The sequence below is a fragment of the Petaurus breviceps genome, unplaced genomic scaffold, assembly GCF_028583685.1.
Source record: "Petaurus breviceps papuanus isolate PSGF00001 unplaced genomic scaffold, PetGlider_PUasm1.0 520, whole genome shotgun sequence".
Lineage (NCBI taxonomy): Eukaryota > Metazoa > Chordata > Mammalia > Diprotodontia > Petauridae > Petaurus > Petaurus breviceps.
This window is the reverse complement of record NW_027186354.1, coordinates 730743-742843: the sequence shown is the minus strand read 5'-3', so window position 1 is coordinate 742843 and position 12101 is coordinate 730743.

Here is a 12101-nt window from a genome sequence, read left to right as displayed (position 1 = left end):
CAAAGCCTCACTTTCCTCATACGTAAAATGAGTGTTAGACAAGATGACTCTCAAGGCCCCTTCCATCTGTAACAGTCTATGAGCCCATTCTGTTCAACTGAACAAACATTACTAAGTGCTTGCCATGGCAGACATTGTGTCAGGCACTGAGGGCTGGAAGATACCAGGCCTTGACTCTTGTGGGGTTCACAATCTAATGGGAAGGATACAACACATACCTACATAGGTATGGTAGGGCACATAATCAGGGCAAAGGAGAGTGCCAAGGTGCCCAAAGAAAATCTGAGGAGGGAGAAATCATTTTCAGTTAGGAAGCTTGTGGAAGGTTTCATGGAAAAACGTCATCTGAACTGGGATTTGAAGATAAAGAATATCAGCAATGGAAATGTGGAGGGAGTAAATACGGGGCAGGGGGTAGTTTTGGTGAAGGAGCACAGGTGGGAGGGAGGGCTAAGGAACAGCCAGTAGCCTCACTTTGTAGGAATGCAGAGTGCATGAGGTGGGAGAGTCTGAAACAAATCTGGAACGGTAGCTGGAGCCAGCCACTGGAGGCCCTTAAAGGCCACACTTATATCCAGAGGTAGTAGGGAGCCATGGAAAGTTTTGGAGTACAAGAGCGACCTATGCATTAGGAAAGTTAATTTTGCAGCTATATGAAGGGTAGATTAGGGAGCGGGGTTGGAGAGACTAGAGGCAAAGGGACCAATTAGGGGGTTATTGCAATAGTAGTTTACAAAAAGCGTCCTCTGCTGTTCAGGTTTAACAAGCTCAGATCATTCTCATGCTGGCCCCAGGTGTGCAGTAGCTCGCATTTCCCCCAGTTAGATTTGCTTTCACACTCATTAATTTTATTATTGGTAACACTGGGGGATAAGGCCAGGAAGGGAATGACCCCCAGGATTTACATTTTCTACAAAACCTTTCTCCAAGGGCAGCTATAATTGACTGGAAGGAGTAGCTGCAGGGTTCCTTTAATAAGCAAGAAGCAGCGAGCTTGGTTCACCGTGAGGGTAGGGGAAGAGGGGAGACCTCCTGATCCCTGACCTCAGGGTCCATTGTTCCCCAGCCCTCTTTCCTCTTTAGGCACTTCCTTGCAAAAGGCAGCTAGTCATCCTAGCTGATTCTGGTGTTAGTCCCACGTTCATTTCTCCCGGTCTCCTACTGACCCTCTGGGTTTCTATGGCTGCTAAAGCCCCATGAGGATTTCAGGAACAAGGTGCCATTGAGAGTTGCTTTTCTGATGACTTCAGCTCCGAGATCATTCATCCTGCCTCGAAGCTGACACACGTTAAAAAGATCTAGCTTTGAGACTGGCTGATCTCGGTCAGCTTCCCAAGGGCACCGGCTCTTACTTGGAACTGTTACAGGGGACCTTGCCCTTGGTTCCAGTACTTCTAATCTTTCACTAATTTTAAACATTCCCATCTCACTGAGCTTAATCGGATCCTCCTGACCTTGGTGATCTCACAGCCTGCTTGGCTCCCTGGGGTCAGAGATCTGCTGCCTCTGCTCCCTGTTGACTTTCCCCTTTCTTCTGCCCCCCATCCCCACTCCCACCCCCCACAGCCCATCCCCCACCCTTACCCCTGCCCCCACCCCCACTTCCACCACTGTGATCAGAGGCTCTGGTCTGATATCTGCTCCTGCTTTGCCTTCCTACTGCCATCTACCACAAAATCCAGACCACAAGAGTACATTTTTAAGGGTTACTTACCAGTAATTGGAACTGCATGTGAACAAAAAGTGCCCAGTTTTAGAACCTAATCTTTCTGACTTAATATTAACTAAAGTTCCCAAGCCAAGTTTAGCTCCCACGATCCTCCTTAGGCTCAGATCCCACGAGGTGGTATCTAATTCCCAGCCCAGACATCCCCAGGACAGGTGCTGTGAGAGAATTCCTCTTTCAGTATGAACTGGATTCAATGATTCCTGGGGCTCCTTCAGGCACCGAGACCCCAAAGTGAATGGTATCTTCTGTCCCAGATCACCCTCATGCTGATCTGGGACTCAGGGTCTGGGGCACTGTGGTTGATCTCATTTATCCATTCTGTAATCCCAGGCTTGCTGTCAGCCACCTAGGAAGCCTCCCAAACAAGGCAGATTAGGAGCTATTCCTACCATATTCCTACCTAATCCCTGGCTTTGTGACTTCTCCTCCCACCAACCAAGGGAATACAAGTATACTCCCAGCACTTCAGAAATAAAATACAACAAATAATAGTAATAATAGCTAGAATTCATACAGTATTTTAAGGTTTGCAAAGTGCTTTACAAATATTATTTCACTTGATCCTCAGGGCAGGTAGGTGCTATTATTATTATCCCCATTTTACAGATGAGGAAATTGAGGCTCAGACAGGCTAAGTGACTTACCCAAGGTCACACAGCTAGCCATTGTCTGAGGCAGGATTCAAACTCACCCAGGTCTTCCTGACTCCAAGTACAAGGCTTTATCCATTGTGCCACCTCACTGCTCATATCATACAAAACCACTCAAAGACAAAATTAAAAATTGCCCTTCCCCATCTTTCTTTTTCTTCATTCATGCATTCCTTCATTTAACATTTAGTGAATATATGCTACATATAGATAATTTCTGAAGTTTATATAACACCTTCTAGTTGGCAGAAAGCTGTATTTATATGATTCTAACTATAACAACCAATCACCAAGAATTTATTAATTGACATGTTGAGATGCTTGAGGGAAATGTTAATGGGAAACATCCAAAAGACAGTTGGTAATGTGGGACTGAATCTCAGGAGGGATGGGAGAACTGAGTCTAAAGATCTGGGAATCGGTTGCATAGAGATGTTAATTAATCCTATGGGAGCTGATTGAGATCCTCAAATGAGATGGTGTAGAAGGAAAAGGTGCCCAGGGCAGAGACTTTCTTTTTTTTTTTTTCCTGTAAATTGTATTATTTATTTTAAACTTAAATACAAAACGAGAAAAGAGAAAAAAACATTGCCATGTACACAGCAGAACATGACAGGATTTGATATAAAACAATAAATTTCCACTTCAAGAAAACCTATATAATAAATACTACATATCGTTTTCAAAGCTGCCCAGGGCAGAGTCTTGAGGGACACCCACAGTTACTGGGATGGAGCAAAGGAGACTGAGGAAGAGTGGCCAGGGAGAAGGAGACCCAAGAGAGATCAGTGCCATGAAAACCCTGGAGAAGAAGGAATTCCCAAAAGGAGCAGGTGGTCAATAGAGAGGTCAAGAAGAAATATGGGTGAGGGGGGACCATTATACTTATCAGCACTGTGAAATACAGGAATGAATAACCCCATTTGATAGAGGATAACACTGAGGCTCTGAAAGGTTAAGTCCTTTAAAGAGGTTAGCTTCATTTCCTTTTTTTGGTGGGGAGTAGGGGGGGAGAATAGGGTAACTAGATTGGTAGAGCAGAGGAAGATGATAGTAAAGATGATAGCAACTGTTTATATCACACCTTAATATTTGTAAAGTATTGTTTGTTCTTCATTTTGTTTTGTTTTGTTTCATTTTTGGTCTTTTTGGAGGGGGGAAGGCAGGGAAATTGGGGTTAAGTGACTTGCCCAAGGTCACATGGCTAGTAAGTGTTAAGTGTCTGAGGCCGGACTTGAACTCAGGTTCTCCTGACTCCAGGGCCGGTGCTCTATTCACTGCGCCACCTAGCCCCCCCATTCTTCATTTTTTGAGAGGACCAGTGACATTACAGGGTGATGATGTCTTGACTTGCTTGTGAATTGGATTTAAGTGAAGCAGAGTTGCATCCAGTTGTCAGCCTGAGTCATCAAAGTTCAGTGGGGAGACAAAAACCAGCATGACTGTTGATGGCCTGGGATGCAGTGGGTGACTTCGACATCCTTGATATCTGGCCAAGCTTTAAGCACTCCCCAGAGCCTGCTTCAGCCCCTTCCTGGCCTTCGGAACAAATTGTTCTCATCCACCAATTCTGCTGGGGGCAGTTTTCGAATGTCTGGGTAGAAATCCCTCTAACTTACCAGCAGGTGTATGGCCCATCAGGTACCCTCAGCTCAGCCTGTCTGCCAAGGTTATTTTCCCAGGGTGTGGCTGCTGTGATGCTACAGCTTCTTGAAACCACAGGTGAGAAGTGAGTGCAGGGTTGGGCCAAAAGGAGATGGGCACCCCTGAGAATGGGCTCAGCAAGCCATCACACCAGGGGTGCAGGTTCTCCTCGAACACCCATTATATACATTCCTGCATTGGATCATCATAACAATAATGTGAGGTAGGCATTACAGGTATTGTTGCCCCATCCTATGAGAGAAGAAACTGAACCCTGAAGAGTTCATGTGCCCACAACCACATAACTAGCAAATGTCAGAGGTGGGATTTGAACCCAGGCCTCTCCTGCCTTCAATGACAGAACTCTTTTTTTGTCTTCATCAGTTGTTTTTAATCTTAGAGACCATGCTATGGTTTAAACCAGTGGAATTGAGAACTAAATGGGATTACAGAGGACACATCAAGGAGCTCCTTGGTGGGAGGGCTTGGCCCTTGGAGTGACATTTCCTGCTGCTGAACAAGTGACAGGGCAGTTTTTGATGTTTGTTTAGGGTTAGCCTTACTGGGTGTGATCTCCGCAATTATAGCACTCTTTCGAAATACTACGAAGACAGTTTACTGATATTTCAGCCAAGCATTTAACAGTCTCTAATGCTATCCTTGTGAACAATGAGATATTAGTCAACTGGACCAAAAGAGTGGTTATACTGACTCACTTTCAACTGGGAAGGAAGTCTCATGATATCATAGAGTTCTCTATCCATGGTCCTCTGCTATTTCCCATTCTTATTAATGACTTGAATGAAGCCATAGATGGTATGCTTATTAATTGTAGATGATGAAAAGTGGGGAGGGGAGAGCTAACATAGTGGATGACAGGCTCAAATGGTGGACAGAATCTAAAGAGACAGAATTTAGTAGAGAAAATGTAAGTCTATATTCCACAATTGCCTTATCAAGTACAAGTTGGTAGAGGCATAGCTAGACAATAGTTTGTGTGAGAAGGACTTAGGGGTTTTAGTGGCCTGAAAGTCAATAGTTTGACATGGCAACCCAAACAGCCAGTGTGAGATTGAGGGGAATGTCCATCAGGAATGAGGGCAGGGAGTTCAGGAGAAAGACTAGAGCTGGATATAGAAATCTGGAAATTCTCTACATAGAAATGACAGGGGAGGGGCAGTTCCGTGGTGCAGTGGTTAGAATGCTAGCCCTGAAGTCAGGTGGATATGAGCTCAAATCAGCCTCAGACACTCACTAGCTGTGTGACCCAGGGCAAGTCACTTTACCCTGATTGCCTCCCTCCAAACAAAAACAAACATAAAGAATGGGGGAAGGGAGAATCTTTTTGCACTCTGCCCTGTGCACATGGAATATTGTGTCCAGTTCTGGGCACTGCATTCTAGGAAGAATGGTAACTTGTTAAAGGTTTCCTAGAGGATGGTTTCTAGTACTGTGAGGGGACAGGAGCTTTACAAGGATAGGTCAAAGAACCTAGGAATGTTTGACCTGGAAATGAGAAGATTTGGGTGGGGAGAGAAGAGCAGTATGATGAATGTTTTCAATGATTTGAAAGGCTCTCATGCAGAACAGAAACAGAAGGCAGAACTAGGAGCCATGTGTGGAAGTTGCAGAGTCAGATTTCAACTGGATAGAAGGAAAAATTTCCTAATTATTACAGCTGTCCAAAAGGGGAATGAATGGAGGCAGAGGAGTTTCCTGTCACCTGAGGATTTGTTTTTTTGTTTTGTTTTTGTTTTTGGAGGGGGGAAGGCAGGGCAATTGGGGTTAAGTGACTTGCCCAAGGTCACACAGCTAGTGAGTATGTCAAGTGTCTGAGGTCGGATTTGAACTCAGGTCCTCCTGACTTCAGGGCCAGTGATCTATTCATTGTGCTACTTAGCTACCCCAACTTCAGGTTTTTAAGAGAAGTCTAGGCGAGCACTTGTCTGGGATGCTTCCCCTTGTATTTCTTCTTCTTCTTCTTCTTCTTTTTTTTTTAAAGCAATTGGGGTTAAGTAACTTGCTCAAGGTTACACTGCCAGTTATTTCTGGGTGTGATGCTAAGTATCTGAGCCTGAATTTGATCCCCAGGTCATCCTGACACTGGAACCGGTGCTCTTACTTGCTGTGCTACCTGGCCGCCCCACATTTCTTTTCTTGAGGCAATTGGGGTTAAGTGACTTGCCCAGGGTCACACAGCTAGTAAGTATTCGAGGCAGGATTTGAATTCAGGTCCTCCTGACTCCAGGGTCAGTGCTCTATCCCCTATGCCACCCTTATAATTTCTATGTAGATGATTCCCAAATTTCTATCTCCAGTCCTAGTCTCTCTCCTGAACTCCAATCCGGTGTCACTAATTGCCACACCAACATTTTCCACTGCATGTCCCTTACGAATCTTAAACCCAGCATGTTCAGAACAGAACTCACTATCTTTCTGCACAAACCATCTCCTCTTTCCAACTTCCCTGTTTCTGTTAGGGGTACCAGGACCCTTCCGGTCACACAGGTTTACAATCTAGGAGTTATTCTTAGCTTCTCTCTTCTCCTCTCCTTCTCCTTCGCTCCCTATCTAATCAGTGGTCAAATCTTGTAAAGTCTACCTCCTCAACATCTCTCCCACACATTCCTTTCTTTCCACTCACAAGGCCACTGCCCAAGTTCTTTCAGGCTGTTATCTTTTCTCACCTGGACCACTGAAACAGCCCCTCATTTGATCTTTCAGCCTTCAGCTCTCCCTTCTTCAGTCCAACCTCCAGAACTGCCAAATGGATAATCCTAAAGCCCAAATATGACTGTGTTACTCACCTGCTCCAGAAACTTCAGTGGCCCCTTATTGCCATCGTGATAAACTTCTGGCATTTAAAGCCCTTCACAACTTGGCTCCAGTCCATCATCCCTTATTATATGTCTCTCTCCTTTGTGTTCTTAGATTGTTCTCCTTTCCTGAAATGTGCTCCTTCCTCACCTCTACCTGGCAGAAAAAAACTTCCTTCAAGGTTCTGTTCAACTGCCACCTCTTACATTAGGGCTATCCTGACCCCTGTTCCCCTACTCTGTATAAAATGTACTTGCCTTTCCATCCAGGAGAGCATCAGTGACATCATCATGGAGTAAAGCTCATTCTGCACCTTGGTGGGTGAAAGGGATTTTCAGAGATGTAGATGGAAGAGAAAGGCATCCTGGGTAGAGTGAACATCATGAGCAATGCTGCAGGGGTGGGGAGATGTATGCTATGCTCTGGAAATAGTGAAGAGGACAGATGGGCTAAGGCTTAGAATGTGAGGAGAGTTGGATAGAAGAGTTAGTTGGGGTTAGGCTGTGGAGGGCTTCGAATGCGAGGCCAAGGAGATTGGCAATGGTAATAAACCACCAACATTTTTGAGTGAGAGAGTGATATGATTAGAACTGGGCTTTAGGAACATTCATATGGAAGCTGTGCAGAGGATGGATTAGAGGGGAGAGAGGGTGGAAGCAGAGAGACCAATTAGGAGGTTATCTCAGTAATACTGGCAATAAGGGCCTGAACTTGGATTATTTTTTTTTTCTTTTCTGGAGGGGGGCGGGGGAAGCAGGGCAATTGGTGTTAAGTGAGTTGCCCAAGGTCACATGGCTTGTAAGTGTTAAGTGTCTGAGGCCAGATTTGAACTCAGGTCCTTCTGACTCCAGGGCTGGTGCTCTATTCACTGCACCACCTAGCCACCCCAACTTGGATTATTTCAGTGGAAGACAAGATAGGGACAAGTCTTAGATATTACTGAGGTAGAATGGACAGGATTGCTAAGTGGTTGGGATAAGGGAGTGAGAGGCAGTAAGTTGACTCTGAAATTCAGGGCTGGGTTACTTGGAAAATGATGGGGACTTTAACAGAAAGAGAAAGGTTGGGGAAAGGACTGAGTCTTTTAGAAAGAATGAAGAGTTCCGTTTGGAACATGCTTACTTTGCGGTGTGGTGGGACATCCAGGTGATGCCCAGCAGGAAAATGGAAGTATAGGACTAGAGTTCAATGTATAAAGATTTTGGACTCAGAGGTGACTCCAAATAGAGGTGAGAGTTGAAGCCACAGAAATATATCACCTAGGAGAATATGGAGAGAAGAACAGGGGGAGAGAGATGCCTATATGAAAGGATCAGGACATAAAGCCCCAGTACAAGAGGCAAAGACTGAGTGGTCAGACTGGCAGGAGCATATCCACTAAATTCAATGTCACAGATCACAATGAATGGAAGGGGTTTCTAGTAGGGAACAGTTATAATGGTCAAATGATTTATAGCAAGGTAAATAAAAGGAGTGGATAAAGAAGGGGTTTTAGCAGGTCAGTGGTAGCCTTAAAGATAGGTCAGGGGTAGAAGGAAGCCAGATGACTGAGAATGGGAAAATGGGTGGTAAGAAAGAGTATTTTCTTTTTTTCCAAAAAGTTTGTCAGAGTAAGTTATATAAGAAATAGAATGATAGGGGCTGCTAGGTGGCTCAGTGAATAGAGGACCTGAGTTCAAATCTGACCTCACACACTTAACACTTATTAGCCATGTGAACTTGGGCAAGTCACTTAACCCCAATTGCCCTGCCCTCCCCCCCTCCAAAAAGCCAAATAATTTAAATTTAAAAAAAATTTAAAAAAGAAATAGAATGATAGCTTAAGTGGGGTTAAATGGGGCTGGGGAGGATTTTTTTTTTAATTGACAGGGAAAATTTTGACTAAGGGTACAAAGTGCTTCCTTCTATCTCTCTCCCTCTCTGTCTCTTTCTCTCTTCCTGCCTCAGCACCCTACCCCACCCCCCAATTCTGGCCTGGTTCTTTCTGTGCTCAGGGCTCTTTGTCCCTCACACAAAGCCCTTTCTGTGTGGGCTCCAACAACAGTTCTGATCTCATGCTCCTCGGGTTTCCCGGGCCCTGGGCAAAGCTCCCTTAGCTTTGGCCTGAGATAGTCAGGGCTGAGACTGATTCCTAAATCTTGGCTTGGCCCCCAGAATACTGAGCACTTGAGGCTGAGCTCTTGAGAACAGTGTTAAGAGATGCCTTTATTTATGGGGCAGGAGGAAGATGAGGCAGTAGCAAGGAGGAGGAGGAAGCGTGATTAGACTGCAAGGGAGAGGGCACACTGGAGGGCAATATCACATTAAGAAAATGCCCTCATTACCAGGAAGACTTTGATCTTTAGTGTAGATCTGTTTCAGGGGTGCACTGGAGACCGCTTCTACCAGCTTGGGAGAGTCAATTGTCAAATTTCCAGTATTCACATTTATACCTCAGAATTTGTAGCAGAAGCTACAAATCAGGGTTTGATTTCTTTTTTTGTTGATTTTTTTAGACTTAAGAAAATGATAGACAAAATATTAATAATGAAGATTAAACTTAAGTGCATTATAATTCCATTTTTTTTTCTCCCAGAGAATTAGTGCTTAGACAAGTTACTAGCATATCCCTGGTCCATCCATCCCATTGAGACCACACTAGGCTGGTACTTCATGACCTCTTGCCTGGACTATTGCAAGTGTCTCCTGATTAATATCCCTTTCTCTAGTCTCTCCCATTTCCAATCCATTCTTCACTCTACCATCAGCCAAATTAATCTTCTTAAAATACAGTTCTGGTCATTTTCCTTCATCTACTGAGGAGCTTTCAATAACTCCCCCACAGAATCACAAATATTAGGTCTGGAAGTAGCCTTGAGGATGATCTTGTCATTTTACTGATGAGGAAACTACAGCTCAAGTGACTTGCTATTAAGTGGTAGGGCCGAGATAATTGTCAAGCCAATTGACTTCAAATCCAGCGAGTGTCCTTTCTGCTATACTATCAATCCAAACTCTTTAGCCTGGCATTTAAGGCCTTTCATGATTTGACCTCAATTTACATGTCCCCTCAAGTACCCTCGGGAGTCATCTCCAGTCATTCTGATCTGGCCACTGGACCCAGATGGCTCCGGAGGAGAAAGTGGGGCTGATGACCTTTTGAAGCCCTCCCTCACTTAAATCCAATTCACTTGCAAGTCATGGCATCATCTTCCTGATGTCATGGTCTTCTTTGAGAATGAAGGACAAAACAACAAAGAATAAACAAGTACCCTTTGCCCCAGTCAACCCTATTTCCTCATGCTTGTTTCTACCTCTGACTGTATGTCAGAATCCAGAATCACTCATGCACACAATCATAAGTCTCTACCCAACCAAAACTCATTCAAATGAGACCAAATCCTACCCATCTTCAAAGTCCTGCCTCATCCAGGAAGTCTTCCTTGAACCCCTAGCTTTCAATTAGCTCCCTCTTCTCTGAACTCTAGCACAGTGTGGGCAACTGCCTGTGTGGAAATATCCTCCCCTGATGCATTTTAGCAATTTCTATTCAAATTATAATCCTAGAGAGTTTCAGGAGGCACTGAGAAATTAAGTGACTTAACTATGGACAGAGCCAGGATGTGTCAGAGGGAAAACTTGAACCCTAGCTCTTCCTTAGTCCGAGGCTTGCAGGGCCCTTTGAACTGTGCTCTTGAGTCACTTAATATTTTTCACAGAATCCCAGGATTTCAGGGTAGAACTCAGATGCCATCTGGTACAGTCCATACACAGCAAGAATCTCCCTTAGAACATGCCTCTGCTTGAATCCCTTCAGGGAATGGGAACTCACTCCCTCTTAGAGCTGACTATTGCACTCAGTTCTTATTGTTAGGGAGCTTTTCTTTCCCTGCCAACTCCACCTGCCATCCCAAATTTCATCCTCTGGGGCCAAAGAGAACAAGCTGAATCTATGGGCCACAACACAGCACTGTTTCATTGGTGTCTTTGGAATGTTGGCCATGGCTAATGGAGGAATGAAAAGGAGAAAGAACCTAGTTGATTTGTCTGTTTTTCCTAGTGTACTAGAGGGATGGTCTGTCTTGGGAAGTAGTGAGTTCTGTCCAATTGAAAATCTGATTATACATTTACCATTCACTACTACCCCACCCCAACATGACCCAACCAAACTGACCAACTCCATCTTTCCTGTACATGAGATTTCCTCTCCCATCTCTTTGCCTTTGTACAGGCTGTCCCCACATCTGGAATGTTCTCCCGTCTTATATCCACCTTTTGTAACCCTTATCCAGCTTCTTTCTTTCTTTCTTTTTTGGGGAGGGGGGAGGCAATCAAGGTTAAGTGATCTGCCCAGGGTCATACAGCTAGTAAGTGTCTGAGGCTGGATTTGAATTCAGGTCGTCCTGACTCCAGGGCCAGCACTCTATCCCCCTGTTCTACCTAGCTGCCCCTCTTACCCAGCTCTCAAGGCTCGTGTCACCTCCTTTAAAGAGTCTTTCTTAATTCTCCCAATTGTGAATGTTCACCTTCACCACTACTGTGTACTTGTCTACATCCTATACAAACATTTTGTATGTGTTTTATTTATCTGTGAACATATAATAATATGTAAACTCCTTGAGAGCAAGTGAAGTTTAAATTTTTGTGTTTACATCCTCAGTGCTTAGCACAATGCCTTCTGTTTAATAAATGCTTCTTGATTATCACCTTCCCTGTTCTGCTCTCTAAGATGACATCAGCCGTTTTGGTGGCTAGGTCACCCTGTTGATTTCTAACTCACTTTCATTTTGAAGAATCCCTGGTTTCCTTTGCCACAGTGGGGGTACCACCTTCTGTTAGAGGACTTTCTCAATCTCTCCTCAGGTATTAGCATTTGATGTCCTTGAAATTGATTTTTTTTTGTAATTTAACTTTTATCTTCAGTTCTGAATTCTCTCCTCCCTCTCTTCCCTGCTCCCTCATTGAGAAATCAAGAGAAATGAAATTCATTGCATACATAGTCTGGAAAAAGAAATTTCCACATTACCTATGTCAAGAAAGGGGGGGGCTTTAATTTGCACTTTGAATCTATCAGCTTTCTGTCTGGAGGTGGGTAGATGTTTCATTATGAGTCCTCTGGAATTGTGGTTGGACATTGTGTTGAGCAGAGTTCCTAAGTCCCTCAAATGACTTATTTTCTCTCTCTCTGTCCTGTCTCTCTCTCTGTCCTGTCTCTCTCTCTCTCTCTCTCTCCTGTCCCTCTCTCTCCCTCTCTCTCTCTCTCTCTCTCACACACACACACA